Here is a 9680-nt window from a genome sequence, read left to right as displayed (position 1 = left end):
TCCAATAATGCCTCTATACATGGTTTGATTCACAAGTGGATCAGCCTCATATCCTCATATATGTGAGTTTATACCCATTAGGGTATCGATAGGTTTGGAATCCACCATATGAAACTTCTTCAACAATTCCTTTCTGTACTTCTCCTGACAAATTGAGGTGCAACTTGAAGTTTGCTTGATCCGCTTACGAAGAAGAAGTTCAACTCTCCCCTCATAGTTTTCTCGTATTCATTCCCGATAAGAGGGGATGATTTTTCACACAGAGGTTCAGGGGTAACTCCAAAGATGATATATCCACATACACTTAGATGATGAGTAGTTCCTATTCTCTTTTCATCAAAAACAAGGTGCTGCCAATTTCCCCTCATGAACTCATTTTTCAGCAGGAATTTTGACATCATATTACACAAGGCTCTAATGCATGCTTTAGTCTATACAAGGCCTTGTAAAGTTTGAATACATGATTAGGAATGTTTTCATCCTCAAATCCAGGTGGTTTTTAACAGACACTTCCAACTTTAGATCTCCATTCAAAAAGGACTTTTGACATCCATCAGGAATAACTTGTAAACATGAATATTGCAAAGGCTATGAGTATCTAATAGCCTCCATTCTAGAAACAGGGGAAAATGTTTCGTCATAACCGATGCCTTTTTCATTATTATAAACATCGAAAGCAAACATGGAATTTTTTATAGTGATAACCCCATTTTGATTAAGCTTATTTCTAAAACGTCACCTGGTCGATATGATGGTTCTATCAGCAGGTCTTGGGATAAGGTACCACACATTGCTCCGCTTGAACTGATGTGGTTCATCTTTCATAGAGTTATTCCAATAAAAATCATTCAGGGCTTCTTTTACATTTTTAAAATCAATAGAAGAAATGAAGGCTGAAAATGCAATCAAATTACTTGTTTTTGAATTGGTTTGCATTCCAGAATTCAGTGGAGAAATGAAATTCTCAAGCAGGTTAGATGAACTGTGCTTTCATCCTTTTTTAGACCCTCGAGGTTATGGTTGATCCATCTATTCTTCTTTATATTTAAAGTCATCATTATCATGAGGATGTATGTCCTCTTGACTTGCTTCATTGCATGGATTAGGTTGTACAGTGGGCTGGTTATCCTCTTTCGGATGGACTAGGATCATTAACATGAGATTCCAGATTTACCTCATCTTCAGTTCCATTAACTTCTCTATTTTGTAAATTGAAGAGCTCAAATAGATCATCATAATCCTTCATCCCTATGTTCTTCAGATCAACACTTTCCTCAAAGACCACATGATCACTTTCTTCAATACATAGTGTTCTTTTGTTGAAAACTCTATACGCTTTGCTTGATGATGGTACTCTACTAAGACCCCTTTATCATTTCTAGAATAAATTATCCCAGATTGTCTTTGCCATTGTTTTAGCATAAATCACTTGCACCCAAAAGGCTTTAGGTAGATTAGCTTTGGTTTCCTATCATTTAGTAGATCATAAGGAGTTCTGTTTAGGAAAGACCTAATCAAACATATGTTAGTCACATAACTAGAAGTATCGACTGGCTCAACCCAGACGTTTTTAGGGATATCATCGGACTCAATGAGTATGGTTTTGCTAATGTATAACAGAGTTCTATTCTTCATTTCCTGCACATCATTTTGTTAAGGTGTTCTGGGCACTGAGAAGTTATGGTTGATACAATTTTCTGCACAGAAGACATAAAGCTTCACATTTTCCAACTCATATTCATTGTTGGACCTAATCCGAGCAATCAAGCATTGATCTTGGTTTAATCATTTTTAAAAGGATCATTTACTCATCAATAGTCTCGGACTTTGACTTGAAACAAATAGTCAACGTGAATCTTGAGTAGTTATCCACAAACACCAAGATATAATTCTTTGAGTTTCGACTCTATATTTTCACATGTTAACACAAATCCATATGTATTTATTAAAGGAACCTTGAATTACTAACATGCTTCTTTAATGTGAATAAGGATCTGGTTTGTTTCGCTTTTACATACGCATCACTCACTTTACCATCACTGAACTTGAACTTTGGCAGACTAGGTACCAGGTCCCTAAAGACCAGTTTATTAAGTTGAGAAGAGATCACATGACCTAGATTCATATGCCTCATGTCACCATTTTCTGCTTGAGTGCTCAAGCATGTCAGATTGTCTCAATGAGTTGTTTCTAGTTCTGCATCACACATGTTTTTCCTCTTTTTGGCAATCAAAATGACCTTTTTGTAGACAAATATGTGACGATGCATTTGTTCGACAAAAACATGATTTTATTTCCCTTATCACATATCTGGGAAACACTGAAGAGACTTTATTTTAACACACTCACATATTATGCATTTTCAATGGAATCCTCAAGAGACTTTCCATTTCTTCAAACTCTAAGAATATACATCTTGTTTCCCTCTCCAAAAGAGAAACCTCCATCTTAAAGTGCCTTGAGTGAAAGGATGTTCTTGGTATTTCGAGTCATATTCTTCGAGCAACTACTATACACAAACTTGCACTTGCTGCTACTTCCTTCACTTACCTTCAACAAACATTACTTATTAGACTTGGGAATCCACTTAAATATGATTTTCAGTATACTAAAAAAGGAGTAATGAGAGGTTTTTTTTTTTGCAATGTGGCAGAGTAGTTCTTTCCGTTTTCAGATACTTACAAATAGGAGCAGGTCCCCTTATTTAAGCAGTTTATCATTAGAAGATTTAACCGTGGGATCAGGTCCAACATGCTAGATCTTTTTTTTTTGTCTAAAATAGACAGAGAATTTCTCTTGTGAAGCTTCCCAGGCAGGATAATTCCCCTTTATATGGATATAAAAACGACAATAAAGACATAATAAATTGTCTAAAATAGATACATATTTTCTGTGGAGGTTGATCGGGGAGTAATATTCACACTACGCTACCACTTTCAGTTATAAATGTTTTGACTGGTGATGTTTTTGAGCAGTTTGGTGGAGCTGGTCCATTTTAGATAATTTTGATGTTCTTCCTTAAGACAAACCAGGTACCTCTCCCTCTTAAAGGAAGGACCAGGTCCCTCTCCATCTAATTATTTCTTTCTAGGTCTAGGTAAAGTCTGTTCTCAACAGTACTTAGATTGTTTTCTAACTGTACCTGCCGATTAGTGGCTTCCCCTTTCCTTTTTCCTGATATCGAAATCAATATATCTAGTTTCTACCTAAGTTTTAGTTTTTCAAATTCTAGAAAAGTCACTTGTTCCTTAAGAGAAGACATTTAAACCATCATCATCCCCTTATCTTCATTGAGACTATCGATATTTTTGTTCATAGAGTCCTTTTCAGTGATTAACACTATGATAGTGTCAATCAAAACATTTGCTAGGTTCTTCAACCTTCAAAAAAAGTAAGCATTTAAGTTTCTCTTAATTTCAAAGACTGTTACCTACTAATCTTCGTCTTCATCATCCGATTTCGCCATGAAAGCAACCAGCCCATCAAACTCATTTTCCTCATCTTGAACAATCACCATGGAAGCATAATCAGAGCATTCTATTTCTTCTTTTTCACTTGAGGAGTCTCCATATATTTCAAGAGCTTCTTCCCGAACTTGTCAATTGCAGCTTTTCTTTCATTTTTATCAAGGTCTGTGTCCTTTTTTTTTGTCTTTTTTGCGTCTAGGTCTATGATATTCTTTTTTTAGCTTTATCTATCGGACAGTCTCATAGTTGAGATATTCAAGGTGGTGCATGCTATGGTATGAGCACAAGGGAGAGAGTGGAGCTATCTACTTACAGAATCAAGGAATTGGCTCAAGTGTGGCTTGAGAAATGGAGGAATAAGAGACAATTAAGGGATCGTCTAGTATATTGGAAAGTGTTGAAAGAGGCTTTTCTTTATAGGTTCTTTCCCTTAGAGTGGAGGGAGAAGAAGATGGTTGAATTCATGAATCTCATCAAGGGGGAATGAGTGTGAAAGAGTACTCTCTAAAATTCACCCAACTCTCTAAGTATGACCCAACCATAATATCCATCCTAAAGATATGATGAACAAATTTGTGATTGAAGTGTCTAGCTTGGTGGAAAAAAAAGTGTCGCACGGCAATGCTCCTTAATATATGGATATCTCTGACTCATAGTGTATGCTCAACAAATTGAGGAGTCCAAAATTAGGGAGATAAGACAAGAGGGTAAGAGTCCTAGGTTGGATGAACAAGTTCAACCAAAACATAAGAAGTGTATCTATCATCTAGAGTATTTTTGGGAACAAATATAGCACTCCCAAAAAATTTTCCAATGGAGGTTTCCATAGTTTTAAATGTCTAGGTGTGCTACTTCTGGAAAGCAACATTTAGGTAAGTGTCTTGCCAGAACGAATGGTTTCTTTTGGTGTCGTAATGAAGGTCACAAGATGAGGGAATTCCCTAATCTCAAAAAAAAGGGGAAAGAGGTTGACCAATCCCCTAGTGGTGGTTATATCCTAATGCTCCATGGAAGAATCGTTTCTATATAACCGGGGCTAAGAAAGGAGCTAATCTGGAGTGAAAGCCCCGGTAAGTCTTAATTTTTGTTGATTGTTGTTTTTATGTTATAAAATGAGTTTATATGATCTTTTTTCTCATATTGTCATGTTTTATTATAAAGTTCTTGAAAGATGAATTATTTAAAATTGTTGCATGTTTCACTTTGAAGGAACATGTTTCCACTGTAAGAAATTCAAAATTTGACTTAATTGTATTTTTTCTTATTTATAGTTTCTGTATGTATAAAAAAATGATGTGTATGAGAATTTTTAATGTATGAAAAGGTAAATCCTCCAAAAATGAAGAAATGAGCGTGTGTTTTGAAATATGAATTTTTTTTTCAAAGGTTGCTTGTGTTGCTAAAATACTTATAAATATGTTGTTGTGTTACTTGCTAAGTTGTTACTTTACTGTGAGTATCTTTACCTTGATATGTTGTGTTATAGGCTACAAGTTGATTCCTGGATACCCTTAAAAATGCTTAGTGTCATTCGAGGACGAATGTTAGTCCAAGTAAGGGAGAATGTAACACCCTAAAATTAATTTTGTTGAACTAGATCTAGGCATGAGTGTGATGAGGTTCTAATGTCCAAAAATTGTGTATGATGATGTACTTAGGAAGTATATAAATTTTGGTGATGGTTGGAGGTCAAAAGCCTAAAAACATCCATTATATTCATAAAGTATGCCTTAGAATGTGCTTCTGTGTCCTTATGTGTTTTGGCAAGTTTTATGTGTTCGTTTTGGTTGAAATTGATGTGGGAAGATCCTAAGACCTAGATTACCCTTTTTAGAGGTTCAATGTCTTGGTATGAATTCACCTAGGACCCACGAGGATCCCTAGAAGAGGCCCCTATCCCTTTGGTAGGTGCTGCGAAGCAGTTGTAATGCCCCGTATCCAAAACAGACAAAAAATTAGTTTTTTAGAAAAATATCCATGTGTAACAAACGAGACCATTGACGGACTATAGCCTAACCCACGGTCCGTCCTGCACAACCATTTATGGTATCAAAAACTCCCAAAAATCTTATTCAATGAAAATTGATCAAGTGTTGGTGGAAGGACATACGTAAGTTAGACTATGGTCGTGACCCCCACTCACCCATTCTCTCACAAGAGATACGAATGACCAACAAGGTCTGTAGGTGGACCTACGGTCTGTAGGTCTGACTGTATGTTTGAAATTAGCATACAATTAAGGGGAAATACAGTTGGGCCAACTTCAAATGGTCATTGATCTTGGCACAAAATGAATTAGGTGTCCTATGACCAACCTAGAGATAGATAATTTTATTATTTTTTCATTCCCACAGACCTTGATAATATCAGACTTTCGAGTAAAAAGTTATGATCATTTTAGTGAAGTCCTGTTGAACAGGCCCATCCGACGGACCGTCAATCGTGCCGTCAATTGGTCCGGCAGCAACTTTCCTATGGGTGTTTTGGACCTTTCCCATGGGTGTTTTGGACCTTTCCCACTTAATTTAAACCTAAAGTTACGTCGTTTTGACGCCAAATAATCAGATTTTAGTTAATTTAAGCCTAGAAACATAATTAAAACATATTTAAGTCAAATCATTAAATCAAAAGTTAGAAAATTAGAAGCAAGAAAGGAGAAAAAGCTCAAGAACCCTAGTTCAAGAACGCAACAAGCTCCAATAGTTCAAACCCAAAAATTTAAGTATTTTTCAGGGAATTTTTTTCACAGGTATGTGGGATTTCACGAGTAGGTTTTTTCACACATTGGATCCCTAGTTTTCAGTGAGATTCTTGATTCTCATATCATGATTAGATCTAGTGTTTCTAGAACATCAACAACACTTTATGAATTTATTAGTTTTATGTTTGAAATAATATTATAATGTTATTAGTAAGCTTATTGCATGAATTTTAGAACCCTAGCTTTGTATTTCTTTAGCTCTTGAACTACACATAATAGGTAAGATAGTTCAGACATTTCAGATATACATGCCTTAGTTATAAATGCATAATTACCAGATTTATTATTGCATTCTCAGTTTGCATGTTCAGTTTCAAGCAATCTAGTATTTACAGAAAATTAGACCTAATTAGTAAATTTACAGAATTCACGGGAGTAGCATAATACCGAGTTGGACTAGGGTTTAGCCTACCTAATAGTCCCAAAACTACTAGCCAAGTATATTGTAAGTCCCCTCTGTGCGCAATCAGTTTAGTGATCACACCAGCATGCCTTTATACCTTTGGCAGGGTATATTGGGCCTCTCGATGGGGCGTATGCATCAGAATCCACATCTAGATCATGTGGTTTTATTATCGGTTATTAGTAGCTCTGTTAAATCTGTCAGAATCTTTGCATTTACCATTTATCAGTATATTCAATATTCTATTTTAGCATGTTATAAATTGGTCATTGCATCCATTTAGTAAGAATTCAGTTTATCTTGTCAAATCATTATACTTTTATGGTTGTTCAGTTATGTTTTATTTCAGCTTTACTCTATCCTACATGCTCAGTACCTTTCAAGTACTAACACATACGTGCCCTACATCTTCTCAAGATATATATCCAGGTTCTCAGTATCTATATCACGCATAGATCGATTTCCAATCTCCAGTTCAGCAGATTCAGTAGGGAGTCCTCATTATCCGAGGACAACAGTCATGAGTGTCATTTCAACCTTTAGTCATTTAATTTTTGTTTTTGCTAGATTTAGCTGGGTTTTCTCCCCCTATTTCTAGTACATTTTAATGTTTTATTCCAGGTATAGTTAGTTTCAGCATAGAAGTAGCTAACATTTTCTTTATATTAAACTGATTAGTTTTCATATATATATTAGATTTAGCATATGGGTATTTCCCTATCTTTTCATATTAGTATGATTTAGCTTCTGCATCATTTTATTATCTTTAGTATGCTCATGATCATGAAAATAGGGTTAGCTTGGGATCACTCATGGTCCTAGGTTCTGTGTCCGCGTCTCAGGGGTAGCTCAAGGCGTGACAGTAGTTGTATACAATTGCCACAAGGGACAGATCGTTGGTGAAACTACAGCCCATCGACCTTGGGCGTCGATTTAACCTTCAAGGCCTTCACAAGAAGAACGATCAGATCCAAATGAAGGACTCCATCCGGGAGGAATCAACTTGATGATGGTCCTTCGTTTGGAGTTGTCTGTTGTGACTGCAAAAACTATAAAAATCCTGCCAAGGCTTGGGGTGTTTGGTAAATTTACCCTAAGTATTTTATGAACCATGGCTGATAGTTTTAGGGTATTTTAGGTATATTAAGTTAGTTTGAAGTCCTAGACCTAGACAAAGACCACTCATTTAGAATATTCAAAACCCTCTCTCAAGAAAGAACTCTCTCAAACTCAATAGAAGCTTGAACTCAAGGAAGGGCTAGAAAAGCTTGTTGTGGACGTTTGTTTCATAAACAATTCGTTGTTTTCCTCTCATTGAGCTATGATAGTCATCCTTGAACTTCCTTTCATTCAAGGATACACTTCTAAGAGATTTTCAAAAAGTACTTTCAAACTCTAATGTAACAACCCTAAAAATGGCTATGCTAAATAATGCTTAATGTCTAGAATGCTACGATTAGACCGGGTTCACACGGATTGATGCGCAAAGAACCAGACCTCTGAACCCTTGCTACAGCCAAGGTAACTAACTCTGGGAGTTAGTTGAGCTAGAAAAGGTTGGGTCCAGCCATTTAGGGATCACAAATATGAAGATTTACTCGTATGTGTTTTTATCGGACTTAAAAGGGGCAAATCTTAGCTTTGGAGCGTGTAGGTGTAAAATGGTCTTTTCCCGGCCAAGGGTAATATCGTAATTAGACTAAATATTTAATTAATTTACCCGTTCTGCGGTGGTTACAACACCCGAGTTTGAACCTCAACGGAAGCATCGATTAAATGTATTTTAATTGAGATTTATAATCTGTTTTTAAGGGTTCTATGGTCATTTCAGTAAACTAATTAAATCAGAATTTTTATTAAATTAATAAGGAGTCCTAGTTGACTTATTCTCAAACTAAAACTCCTAGTCCTAAACTACTCTCTTACATTTTTCCACTCTTCTCACATTTCTTCCTAAAAAAATTACAAGAACAGAAAACACAACCACAATTCTTCACACCTGAAGAACTCACACAAAAAAATATAAACAAAACATATACAAACTCTAAGCAAAAATAGTAGGCAAAGGGAGGATTTTTCTGTCAGGTGGTGTTGGAGTTTCGAGCCTGATTTGGAGAGGGAGTTTAACTGCCAGTCGTGTGTTGAATAAACGTTAAAATTAGGTATGGTTTTCTTAATCTTAGTCCTTTTCCCAAGAGACCCTCAAGATTAAGTCAATTCTAATCTGAAAACTAGGATTGTTCCCCGTTGCATGTCCCTGTCACTAGCTCCCATTGATTCGTAGAGTGGATATGTTTGCTGTTAGAATTTAGGGATGTAACGTGTTTTTTGGATGATTATGTCTATGTATGTAGGTTCCGAATTATGTCAGTAATGAATGATGTTTTCCAGAAATGTGTGATACGGTTGAGTGGGTGCATTGTTGTGACTATTCGTCACAGATTAGAGCATGAAATGACATGTTTAAATCCTTGTATTTTATGTGCAAGAACATGTGTAAATCGTGATGTTCATATGAAGTGTAATTTGCTGAATTGAGTGAAAAGTATTAACTAAATGAATCCATGAAAAATCCACCTAAATATGTACTAAATAATCCATGAATTATCCTAAGAACTAACGTGCAAATGTTGATGAAAAGAAGCTGGAAATCATGACCAATTTCCAGCATTGTGTTAGTTTAGTTTCAGCTAATGTTTAAAGTTTAGGAGAGTTTGAATTTTTTTTAAAACATGTGAGGTCAGTAGGGTTGAACCCAAGACCTCACAATTAGAAAGCTATAATTATTTAAAATAAAAAGGAGTGACGCACACGAGATTTGAACCCGAGTGTCGTTAGCCAATTCCCCTAAAACTAAAACATAATTAAAGAAATGGGAGGAGTGAGATTCGAACCCACGACCTCTCGGTTAGATTTAAGGAAAAATCAAAAGAAAAATAAAGGTTGAGGCCTATGAGAATCAAACCAACAACCTCTAGGCAGAATAAAAGAAATTAATTGGAAAAATAAAGTGGGGTTGTGGGGGTTCTATACCACACCCTCTTAGTCA

Source organism: Solanum lycopersicum, chromosome 11, assembly GCF_036512215.1.
Source record: "Solanum lycopersicum chromosome 11, SLM_r2.1".
NCBI classification, from domain to species: domain Eukaryota; kingdom Viridiplantae; phylum Streptophyta; class Magnoliopsida; order Solanales; family Solanaceae; genus Solanum; species Solanum lycopersicum.
This window is presented reverse-complemented; position numbering follows the sequence as displayed.